General features: G+C 42.2%; 1 long non-coding RNA gene across 1 annotated transcript in view; it reads right to left on the reverse strand.

Moving 5' to 3' along the window:
• Nucleotides 1-12,281, reverse strand: part of LOC121199037 — a 51,525-nt gene extending 39,244 nt beyond the window's left edge. The window contains exon 1 of the long non-coding RNA XR_005896398.1: nt 11,675-12,281. This is a non-coding gene — a long non-coding RNA (uncharacterized LOC121199037). The remainder of the gene's footprint in view (nt 1-11,674) is intronic.
• Nucleotides 12,282-13,476: the final 1,195 nt, after the last annotated feature.

Raw genomic sequence — 13,476 nt, forward strand, 5'->3', positions numbered from 1 at the left:
AAAACAAGGCAAAAACATGAAGAAAAGTTCATCATTGAATTAAAATCTTGATCAGAAAAGCAGTTCAGCCCCCGGATAATGTTCATATTATTTTAACAAACCTGTTCTTTAAGTGATTAAAGAACTCTACACCGAGGCAATCTGAGTAAGCAAGACATTTGAGGCCTAAACGTGCCGTGTTGTTCCAATTTCTTTGATCTTCATGATTCATTGAATGAGTGAACACAAGCGAGGGAAACAGAACATTAATACCTCTAAATAAGTACCAAGTGGGGCTTTATTGGTGTGCCGCTGCCATTCTTGCTGCCTTGGCGGGCATGAAGGACACAGAGACCCAGGGGGCAGAGGGACTGGCCATCGCTCGCTCACATCGTTAAAGTCGATAAGCTGGCAGCTGGCAGGAGGAAAGCTTGCCATCAGTAACCACCAGGTCCCTGACCACCTCACTCACATTTTCCAAAACCTCTCAATCTGCTCACTGCCTCTCCTCCCTGGTTCGACCTTACTCGGCCCTCCAGAGCACAGGCCAGTTGGTCTGATGTGTGGCGCCACAGTTCTGGGAGTAGTGGAAAAGCCCAACCTCACCTGAGTGACTTTTGCCCTGTCCTTAAGGCCACCAGGCTCTCCGTCAAGCCTCTGAGTAGCAGTAAACAGCTACTTTGACATCAATACTTCCACATACCTCCATGTCTTTACAGGCCACACAGAGCACATAATACACAACTAATACAGTTTATCCCGATTTTAGAAATGTCACAGTTGTAATTATATTTGGAGGTGGATTATCCATTTTCATATGCACAGATTTTGGGACACAGGGTTTGGATTTCAAGTTGTAGCTTGTACGGACTTGGGGATTAACTGAGAAGGTGGCGTAGGCGTGAGTGTGTGTGTGTGTGTGTGTGTGCGAGAGAGAGAGAGAGAGAGGGAGAGAGACAGATGTCTGGAAGGGGCTATGTTGGCAGAGTTTACAGTGGAGGAGTGCAGGCTTTGTAAACGAACAGAGGAACACACACAAACATACGTACCCACCTCACACAAACTCCCCTCCTTACACCGCACCAAAACCCAAGCTTACAACAGCCGTGCACCGCTGTAAGTTGTCATTTATGTGTGCATACATATGTGCACTCCGCGTATGCTACAGGTTGAGCTCCAGATGCCGCCCCCCACCCCCCCAAACACACACACACATATGTACACACACACGTGCACTCCATTTAGGCATTGCGCTAGGGTTTCCCCTGGTTTATAATTGGGGTAATGCCCATGTTATCCATAGAGAGTGAAAAAGTGTTGAGTGTGGGGGTGCACCATACCCTAAGAAGGCCTGTAAAGGAGCTGCTGCCACTAACAACACCCCATTAACATCAACCACAGGGAGCAGCGACACAGAGCAATAAGAAATCGTTACAGAGAAAAGCTTACCATGTAATGCTTTATTGCACAGCTGCAAAATGTGGTTAATGCAACGGCCAGAAAATGCATTTTGAGGTTTAAAATGAGAAAAATGCAGCTAATGAACAAAGGTTTTCCTAAAACCTTGCTTGCCTGCAAAGTACACAAAGACAGTGAACTCCAGAGTCAATTATTAACTTGAACAGTAGACGAAGGTTTACTTGAGCCATTGACTACATAGACATACACTCAGACTTCCTCCTTCATATCTCTACCAAAGCTCCATCTTGGCTTGCTCACTCAACCCACTCAGCCATGCCTCAACATATTGTTTGTAATAAGCAGCATGGGGAAAAACATGGATCTCTGCCCTACAGGCAAGAGAGCTCCAACAGTACCTGCCTGCCTGCCTTGGACACGTCTAGTCAGGTTCTCAGCTCAGCTAGTCCGCGGTAGCTGTTATCAGAAGCTGCTGAAGGATTTAGATGATCGATTATTATGAAGAGATGAGTATGTTTGGAGAGCTTAGAAGAGATGGCAAAGATAAGCAGCTGGGAGCAGTGTTGCAACCATTCACTTCTGTTGTGGGTTAGCAGTTGCCACTCGGAAAATGAATGAGATTTGACGCAGGTGCTAATGTCAACAAGTTCTCCACAAAGACCTGAAAGTAAACTGTGGGCAGTGCAAGCTAGCACTTTCGCTGAGAATAAATAGAAAAGAAATGAAAAAAAAAAAAAAAAAAAGAACAGGAGCGGAAACAAATAGTGGCCAACAGCTCTGATAAGCCCACAGATTGGAATTTGATTTTGGTTTTGGAAAGAAAGAAAGGAGTTGATGAGATCCGGAGGAACTACGCAGTGTTTAAAATATTGCAAAGGTTATGTAGAAGGCTGTGTCCATGCTTTTCTGTTTGTGTGCGCACAACTGCATAGCACAGCTCTTCAAGGTGGTTAAAGTCCCTGTAGTGACAAATGCAAAAGGAAAAATCTGATTAGCTGTAGATACTGGACAGCTTGTACCAGTGCACGAGGTGTGGCTATGTGTATAAAGCATGCACACATACAATACTGATACACAAATGCACTTTACCAATTCCTTAAGATATCTTACTGCACATGTACAAAATGATGAAAACTACTAAAATCAAACACGCTGCATGTGCACGTAGATGAATGATTCATCTATAATCACAACTTCTTCCCATGACACCCTTTCCCATAATCGCCAACTGACAGGAACCTGAATAACTACATACTGTGAAATCTGATTTGTTGAAGGCAAACTGGTCAGCATTCAACAATGTAGTGTACACACTGAGAGGAAACGGAAGACTGGTCCTTCCAAAATGAGCAACACGGCTCTGAAAAGAAACTGTTCAATATGCAAAAGGAAATTCATTCAAAATCAGGAGCGGATGAAATAAAACTATCATCTTTCAACAGTGGCTACGAGGTCAAATGCCAAAGAACTTAATGCCGAAAAACTGTAATTCTTTCAAGTTTGATGAGTTTGGTTACAAGCATGAAACAACAAATAACAATTAGTGTGACCTACCAAGTAAGCCTGGGTATGTGCCCAACACATACCTGAAATAGTACTAAACCCCACATATACAGGACACCTGTGGGAACTGTGCTGTAAGTGCCATTATACTCGTGCTATTACTGTCACCCAATCATAAGTTGCCCCACCTGTTCCCTAACCATGTCACCTGTGTATTTCTCTCATTCATTCTCTGTGTTCTGCAATGTCTGACACTCACAGGGGTGGAAATGGGCCAACAGAAGTACTTGCCAAGTTTCCGTATCATTATTCAAACAACCAAAAACCAGACTGGTTTCTGTTGGTTGTTTGCTGTTTTCACATTGTTATTTAGTTCTTCTGTAGCTTTTTTTTTTCTTGCTGAACTACACTACCATATATTTCTCGAACTTTGCTGAAATTATGCTGAAAGCCCTTGTGCGTGATTCCTTTGAGCAATCCGCATGAAATGCTGCACAACAGTCGACCCTCTTGGTTCAACAGCATTTCAACGTGTAAGGCCGGAAAAGGGTTAGGAGCGACAGATGTACAAAGTGAACAGTTGGCTTTATTGAAGTTCACTCTGGGTTTATCACTGTCGGTACACACAGAGGCACACAGTTACTTTGATCTTCAAAGGGAGATGAGTTAGAATGAGGGGCAATAAGAAGATAATAATGCCAGTGTACATCCATTACTCCATAGATCACAGGGTTACTGACATGCAAAGAAGCTTTTACTTTCCTCAGGGAAGCTGTTTTTCATGTTACCGCATTGCCATCTAGTGGTGCAACGTAAGACTAATATTTTTTCCATCATGGAGGAACAGAGAGATGATATGCACAGTACGAGTTATAGATGTTTGACTTTACGTACTAATTTAAAAATTAAACAAGCTGACAAGTCTATAAAGCAATTTGTGAGGTAAATTTTAGCAAAACAGATTTTTTTTGTATGAGATTCTACAAATTCCTTTCTCTTATGGATTTTAAACACTGACAAGTTAAAGGTGTGAACAAATGCTATCAAAGCATTTGTAAATATCAGCACTGTGAACATCTAAGAAAACAGAAAGTGCAAAACTGAAAAGTTCTATAAACTGTTGAGGACTTTGTCTACTCATTTATAAAGCCTTAAGCAAGAGAGACACCTTGTGGGACAACAAGTATAACACTGCACGCACCAAGAAAAGAATGTCTGTTGTTGTTGTAATATGTAGCCAAGCTTAGAACAGCAAAAAACAAAAAAACACACACAGGACACAGGAAGGTAAAATCAACTTCGCACCTCAAAACAGTTTGATCTCAGAAGGTTTTCCACAAAATGCAGAGTTTTCACTTTATCTGCTCAAATACATGTGAGACAACAAAGTGTATTTTTCATGCCACTGAGGAAATTACATAATGTATGACCACCAAAGCTGTATTGTATTGTATTGTATTGTAATGTGTGTTTACAGTAAGTGAGTGAGCAGTGAAGTTTTCCAGGACAAGGATTTGGACAAGAATCAAACACTGACCTCTAGTGGTGACATGAAGTAAGGGACACGCTGTTGTTGCTTGAAGGTATGAAGTATATATCTGTGGTAAATGGTAAACAGACTGGATTTATGTAGCGCTTTTTCTTATCTTGTCAACCACTCAATGAGTTTTACGCTACATGCCCTATTCACCCATTCACAAGCACATTCCTTCCTCTACATAAAGCATACTAAATACATAAAACACACATCACACGCACACACCGATGATACATGATCTATCTATACACTGAAAGTATTATCAGGAAATTGTAAAAACTAATCTAATCACCTACTGTTTAAAGTAAAAATCTGTAAGATTTAATCCACCTTAAAACCCATTACATAAAGCCAGCCAAGAGATCTACTGCAGTGGTATAAACATTATCTGCATTTCTGAACATGTTTTAACCTCCTGCTCGTGTTTTAGAGAGGCAGCTTACTTTTCATTTTCAGTGTAATTAGAAAGGCACTAAATACATTTGCCAGCCTGATTTATTCTTTTTTTTTCTTCAGTTGTACTGAAGATGCTCACAAACACCTCATAAACTATGCAACTTCTTTCTTTTTTTCTTTCTTTCTTTTTCTTTTTTTAAACATCTGGCAAGGAGTTTATCAGACTTAAACTGTTTTTCAGAATCAAATTAGTAGTTCATATTTCAAGGCTTGATTCTTGGAATTTAGATACACAGTACAGTACAAATCACATGATTAACTCAGACACAGTAGCAGTCTGATTAATCTTAGAATTTGTGTTCACTGGTATAGGTTTATATAGAGGTGGCAAATGACACATCACTGAATATAATTAAAGACTTTTTTTTTTCACCTGCAACACGCAAATTCTGTTTTTAATGTGGAATGTGTTCTGAATCTTGATAAGGTCTAATTTATTTGACAGTACAGAGATGTAAAAATAGCACCAAACATTAGGAGCAGCAGCTCAGTGACAGTAGTCATTGCACTTAAAATTCAATTATAACTGGAAAATCATAATGTAAAGAGTAGAATATTTCACACAGCTTCTATATTTCTTAATACTATGGACATATGGGCATACCAGACTTTGTAAGGTTGTTTCTTTAACCACAAAGCGGCACACTGAAAAAAAATCATCCATGTCCTAACTAAAGTTTTAAATTTTTAAACACCAAGAATCTTGAGCGGCCAAAGAAGGAACTACAGCCCAGTAAACTAATATTCTGTTGTTCTGTACACTGTCCACAAGGGTGCAGCAGAGTCTAAAAAATGCACATTGGCATTTTCAAAATCAACCACAGACTGCACTACAACATTGTCATGGTTTCTCAGTGCCTTTTTCTCCTAAATAAATGTTTTATAGATAGATTTTTTATTGTCACAGAATCTCATTTTGTGTCAACCAGACATAAAGTTTTAATCCTCTCAAAGGTGACACAAAAATCCAAAGAGCAAAAGCCCAATGAGAAACATGGATGTCTCTTTTCCACAGCCTGTTGAGTGAGTGATGCCCTGTGATGACAGCCTGACGTCTGGACAGCCTCCAGTCGTTTTAGCTGTCATTACAGCACTTTGGCACTGAATGCTTGTCTGAGATTCTGGTCAGGGACACTGACAGCCACTTCTTCCACTTCCACAGCATGTCTGTCAGAAGCTCAGGGCTCACTGTGGTAGCTTGACCGCCAAGCACACGGGCCTACTAGGATAGCCTTGTACATAGGAGCTGCATCTGCCTCCCAATCGCCCTCCTTTTATGTGACATCGTTTGTGTGCACCTTCTATAAGTCAGGACACTAAAGAATCCACCTCAATTGGACTTTTTATGTGGAGAGGAGGGTAATTCAGCCTCATTCAATATCCTTTAAACAAACCAAATAAAAACAGGCATGCACCAAAAGCTGTCAGCATCACACAGATCTTCTACACGAGCGCAAGAACACACACATACACAGTCGACTGAGGAGCCTGGTGGTCTGCTGTGTCCCGGGGAGGTCACACAGGAAATTTCACGCTCCTCTTCACACTGAAAATGTCTCCTTTATGCTCCCCACTGAGGGCGAAAGAAAAGGGAAGAGGAGTGAAAGAGTGGATCGGGGGAAAAAAAAGTCCCAACTCCTGAATGAGGATGGCTTACTTGTGTAGGTGTGACTCACTGAAATGCAGTGATACTGCCATAGTGACCCAGACCCACTAAAATAAAAGTCCAGCATGGTCACAGGTCCAGTGGAATGTGACATTTGTGAGAGCAGAACACAAAGGGAGGAATTTCTCCTCCGAAACGAAAAATTGAAAAGAACAAGTGAGGTCATCTTGAGAGAAAACGAGAGGAGGAATGTCTGGTATTTAAAGTATTGCAGATGATTTTGATTTTTGTGCTTGCAAGGCAGGTCAAGAAGACACCTGAAAGTCCAGCTTAGACTCGACTTCTGCCTGCATCATATGCACACCAAAAAAAAAAAAAAAACAGTAAAGGATTGCAAAAAATTGGCACTTTCTCTGTTTTGTGCATGTGAGGAAAACCCTGTGCTGCAGAGAACACGTCTACACTGCAAACAGCTTCCTCACCTGCATATATTCCAGTCTAACTAGAAGACTTTCTGACTATACTTAGCATCTCTTATTCACTACTGTTCTGCAGATCCATAGTGTCCTTGTAGTAAGGTGGGTGGTGCGTGCAGCCTTCCTGTGGCGGGACTGTGAATGGAGTGCTGTCTGTGTCCAGGCTGACAGAGATGCCCCTGTGCTTCACTGTGTGTCTTTGCTGTTTACTCTTTCTGTGTCGAGGTCATGTCGAGAAAAAAAGCCTGTCCTCCACCCATCCATCTTTCACCTTTCTGTGGTCTCTCCATCTCCCCTGTGCTCTCTTTCTTCTATATTACTACTACAGAGTTCAGCCTGGCCATGCTTACACAGGAGGTCAAGGATAGAAGGGATAGCGGGATTCAAACGAAAGTCAGAGGTGTGCCACATTTAATAACCCAATAGGGAGTGGCAGACCCTGTAGCAGTAAGGTACGTTGAAAAGGTCTAAGCACCAGGTGCAGAGGGAGGTTTATCAAAGATGGCAAACTTTAAGCGTCAGACCCAGAGGCATCACTCTGGAGAATCCCCACTCATGTTCACCACTTCCTCTAAAGCACCCTGCCACACTTTCACTCAAGCACTGGCTGTTTGTCTCCCTCAACCTCCCACTTCCTGATAGCTCCCAAAGCAGGATAACATCCCCCCTCATACACACATATACACACACCACCCTCTAAGCTGTGGTTTCCCTGTCGGAAATCAGCAATCTGCTGCCATTACCCACCAACATTTACTCCTCCTCTCTCCTCCTCTTCAATTCCTCTCCCTCACGAGCATCATTAGAGAGAAGACAGTTGTTTATAAGCCTATAGGGAAAAAAAGCACAAAGATTGTGGCAACAGCCCAGAGGAAAACACAAAATAGCTAATTAGTCTGAAGAGGTGGTCTGATGTAGTGGCATCATAGAAATCTAAAGTGTTGTGTACTATCATACACATACTAAGGTGTTTATCAATAAAAACACCTCTAGTTGGACACCTCTGGAAAAAGAAGTTTTGTGAGTAAATGATCTAAAAATGAAAACGGGCCTTCAAAACATTGTGCATTTTATCTGCAAAATGTCCAGTTCTTGGCAGATGCTAGACAGGATGACTACTCCGGAAATTATATATTATTAAACAGCTTTTGTGACAGAGAACGACTTAACTCACCCCCATTCCTTAATTCACATTTTCCTAACAGCTGAATACTGTGAGAATCTATTACAACACTTGCAGCTAAGAGAAAAACACAAATGGAGGGAAAATCACCAAAGTGCTGAGAAGAAGAAAAAAACAGTGCTCCCAGCTTTTCAAAACCTCTCTCCTCTCTCTCACACACATAAACACATAGGCACAAACACATACACCTCGAAACAAAGGTGCCATTTTACTCAGGAAGGGTCAGCAGTTCTCTCCATCAGACAGGGGCTTGTTCTTGGTCAGAGGCTGCTGCCCAATCTCAGGCCACCCTCCCCTGGCTCCACTGGCCCCCTCTGGCCCCCCTCTGGCCCCCACCACCCCCGGAGACAAGCTCCCCATTGTTCCTTCACTACTAATAAATGACAGTTCTCCTGTTCAGACAAACTTTAGAGCCCATTCTAAATACACACACACACACACACACACACACAAACTGAGTGTAAATGGTGCTCTCTATGAAAGGATACACAACAGATTTTTTACAGACTGATATTTCTCATGGAGCTCATTAAAAGGTTATCTGACACTAATGATGGACGGATATTTTCCTGTGATTTGAGCTTCGTGCTCTGCAGACCTGATGAGGTAATGCTGAGGGCACATTTGCTACAAAAACAGGGTGTCGTTAATGCATTATAAATGTTTCTATTGCTTTCCTTTTCCCTTCAGTGGTCGGAAATAGTTATGACATCGAGACACAGTTCACCAGGAGGTCACGCCGCTCAGTCAGCGTTGTCACCTGTGTGCAATGTCACATACAAACATATACACATATACATATACACACACACACACACACACACACACACACACACACACACACACACACACACACACACACACACACACACACACACACACACACACACACACACACACACCAGATACTGAACTTGATCAAGGCCAAGGACCAGAGGTGAGCCCTGAGTTTGGACATGATAAATCACCACTCAAGTTAAGCTCATAAACACACCATTAACACGCTCAACCACAGCAACTCGATCTGTTTACCTTAACCACTGTGCTGGGGACTGCTGGTCTCTGGGCAGGCCTGTGTTAGCATGCCTGGGGGCCTGATGCACGGGTCTATCACTGGGGCTGGCCAGCTCGAGCCACAAAACTGTCTCGGTGGTGCTGCTTCAGCTTTCTCTCAGTGCTGTATGAGGTAATTTTCCAGCACTTTGGGGTCACTTTCAAACAGACTAGGTTTTTAACTTCAAGGGCCAGACTATAGAGCTCTATGGAATCACTGAATTGCACCTCCAGTGTGGAAAAAGTGTGAGTCTGTTTAGTCTTAGGTGTGTGTTTTACCTAATTTATCCATGTGGCATTATAAGGCAATGGAAACTGGCTTTAATTATCTCAAAAACATCTGCAACTTGTGACTGACAAAACTGAAGGTCTGAAATTAGCTCAAGTATTAAACAGATGACAATACAGCTGAATCTGAACTTTAAAAAAATGCAAGTGGTGGGAACGTTCCTCGGAAATGTTGAGTGGAGTAAATACAGGGTTGTTAAGTGAGTCTGACCCTGGTGTGTATATGGCTCTCTACTGCGGTTCACCACAAGCATATCATATGACAGCACAGCTAGCACATTCAGCCCTGTGAGAAAGCAAATTCCTGCTTCACTATTCTCAGCTCTGGACCCAAGACATAAACAAAAGTATCAAAACGGAATTACATCTATTGAAATGTTATGGCTGCTTTGATGTCTAACAGACAGTCGTGGGTGTACGCAAGTGGGCGTGCATGGGCGTATCTGCGTTTGTATGGCGCTTACACAGCACAGGGGTGATGTTGGCCATGTGCAGGACAGATGCTGGGCGAGCAGGGTCACGTCAACAGACATGCTCCCGCTCTGTCGTTCAAATGACAAAAGGAGGAGGAGGAAGAAGAGGCAGAAGTTGTGAGAAGAGAAGTGTAAAAAAAAAAAAAAAAAGCCCCAGTGTTTAGTCAAGGCCTGCTCACTGACACAAAGTCTGTCTTTGTCTGCCTCCCAGGGTGCCAGATAAAGGAATTCTTGTGTGTCGGGGGCTCTGACCGAGTTTATTTGACACTTCAGCTCCTTTTGTGAAGCAAGTGTCCCACCGTCAATGCTGGCCATGAGAGTCACTTGGCATTAGACAGAGGGTCCCTCTTCAGTGGAGAAAGGGGGTCTTGTTTGGAGAAGATTTTTAATGGAGGGGGTGTGTGGGGGGTGCAGAGTTGGAGCGGGGGTGCTCGGTCTGTGCTCTGCGCTGTATACAGACATATAGTGGGGCTCTGTCCCCTGCTCCAACAATAGATGGAATTCTTTAATGCTAAGGAAGTGGATGAGATTGACTGAAGGAAGAGGAAGGTGCTCTAAGAGGGTGAACACTTCATCAGATAACTTGCATGCACATACGCTCACTATGAATGCAATGCCATTATGTCAAAGTATGCTCCTTAAAGATGGAAGTGCCAACTTGCAGAACAGGTACAAACACTTCTCTGATATGATCCTGACCACCATATAAGGTTCACCGATTAATATGGTCACGTGCACCTGCAGGTTCTGCTCAAATGAAGCATCTAAAACAAAATCCAAATCTTGCATTGTATCAGCCACAGTATAGATTTCATCTCTTATACATGCCATGTGTCAGGCAACAGCAGTTTACTAATGACAGGCCTCCCTGTGGGCTGAGTTCTGGAGCTCAAACAGATTTACTCTCACCTGAATGGAGTCACTGTAGGAGAGGTGGGTGGACAAACATGTTGCTTTCTATGGACACTGTCTCCACAGCGCTTATTTACTTGGCTGCACCTGGACTTTCACAACCTATGACAGGTCACAGCTCTGTGGTTGGGCAGTGGACACCTGGCACTGCAGGTGTATGGACAGGTTATAGGGGTGTAAATTTCAAAATGGGTGGATTAGAGTGCGGGTGTCAGGCAGGGACAGAGTTCAATTCACCCGTCTGAAATACAAGTCAGTTTTGAGGGGGAGAGATGCGCACCCAATGAACCCAGAGAATAACGGAGCAGTGAACAGGTGAACCTAAATATGTGGAGCAGACCAGGAGTTTGACAAGGCTTCTCATATCAAACATGCCCATCTCCACAGAGACAGATTAGACATAGACCCCAACTTGATAAGAGTTTTTCTAAGGAATCCCATGCCAGAAGTTTGATTGTTTGTAATTTGGTAGTGAAGATATAGGCCAATTGGGTGTGTAGGGAGATAACGACAGAACCTTTGGTCAAAACAGCCACTGGTAAACATTTCATTGTATTTGTTAAATAATAGCTGGTGAAATTTAAGTCATTCCTTACTGGGACCCCTCAGGAAAACTCTTGGCTCCTAGAGCGAACTAACTGCTGCACGTTTTGCCAAAGCCCCCCCTTAAAAAAAAAAAAAAAGAAGAAGAAGAAGAAATGACAGCATGAATTCGTAACAGAAACTGTGTATATCCCTAACCTTTCACTGCCAAGAGGCAGAAGTAGGTAATTTAGTTTTCTCGCGTACCTGCTGGATGAGTTGATGCGTACTGTCATTATCCAAATTGCTGGACATCTGCTGAGCATCGCTTCCAAAATATATTCCAGGATATTCCTTGCCATGTGCCAAAATCCACCACAACAAATTTCCAAAAGAACATCATGGTGTTAGCCATTTATAACACTGGCTTCCCTTAAACACGCGTGAAATATCCCAAGAGACTCGTCTGTCCGACAAACTGCTTGTCCAGCAGCAGGACTTGGGCAGCAAGAGTAAGAGACACCGTCCATCCCGTGTAAGAGACAGTATTTCCTTATATCCTACAGGACGGTCCACAGCTGGACTCTTGAATCCATCAGTTGCTGCCATCGTGATCAAGTTTTACCGATAATAATAATAAACAGTAATAACTCCACGCGTGTCAGAGCTGTAATGTATTTAATCCTCTTAATTCGTCCAAAGAATCCTTGCGTAAACTTGTCTGTGCTATGAGGAGGAAAAAAAACAGCAGATCGATCAGTGTGTTTATTTCCCACAAAGAATAAAAGAAACTGGTTCCTCGCTATGGTCCAGCGTGGTGATGGTCCCAGCTTCAGCTCCAAATAGCTTCTCTGTGGCTGATACGATGCTCCCCCGTGAAGAGACCGAGCAGGACTGAGCCATAGTTGGAGCAGAGCAGTGCAGCACATGCTGCGCTCAGCCAACGTAGACGCGCAAGGCATGATGGTACTTGGAGTTTATTGTTAAGTTGCTGACCAATATTTTAGAAAAGGAGAATGATACTAGATTAAAACCTTCAGAAACAGCGAAAACAGTAAAAACACTGACATTCATATGCAATGGTATTATACATAATCATACATAATACAGTGGCATTAAAGTATGTATTTGTTAACTTACAATAAAGCAATGCTGTGAACATAAAACATTGCTTCTAGCATTGTCAATCATTTCAATTATTATTATTTATTTATTGTATTACTACTAGTATTATTATTATTATTAGAAGTAATAGTAGTAGCAGTATATTTTTATCATCATTATTATTAGTAGTAGTAGTGGTAGCATTAACAGGCAAATAAGTTGTTATGTCATGAATATAGGCTGATATAATCTTGTTTCAATCACTCATCATGTGTCAGTTTGATGCCAGGTTGCGTGTGAGCCCTGTGTGAGCGGTGTGAGTGAGTAATAATGATCATCTGTCGCTGTGCAGAGATACAGGGATGTCGGTGCCTTGAATCACCTTCCCATGAATGAATCTCTTGTCTTCTTACCTCACTTTCATGTCCTAACCACCTCCAGGCTTGCTTGTATTTCAGGGATCATAGCTTCCCTTAAACCTCAAAACAGGGACTGGATTCCTAGGAATGGAGTACAGACTCAAAGACTCAATTTAGAGCATAACTGAACTTCAGTTTACTGAAGATGGCTGATGGCTGGGTTTTGGATCATTAAATGTGCATCAGAACAATATTTACCATTGTTAATGGATTTGTCCTGAGAATATCTGTCTTAAATAATAATAATATGAAAAAAGTACACTGATAACATAAATTAGTTTGTTTCACTATAATAAAACCATTGTGCGTGCTATGCAACATGGTGTTTAAGTGATCACAAAGCTGAGGAAACTGTGTGTAAAGTTTGACCTAAACAAATGATTGTCATCAAGCAAATAATAAGAAAATTAATTTTATTTATATCAGCTTATATGTTCCAAGTGCGTAGGAATTTAGATCATCCGATTGGATATCAGCTAAAATGCTGGATAAACTGAATTAAAGTGGCTTTCTCTATATCTTCCACACACAGTGTGTTTAACATTC

Source organism: Toxotes jaculatrix, chromosome 18, assembly GCF_017976425.1.
Source record: "Toxotes jaculatrix isolate fToxJac2 chromosome 18, fToxJac2.pri, whole genome shotgun sequence".
Taxonomy (NCBI): Eukaryota; Metazoa; Chordata; class Actinopteri; family Toxotidae; genus Toxotes; species Toxotes jaculatrix.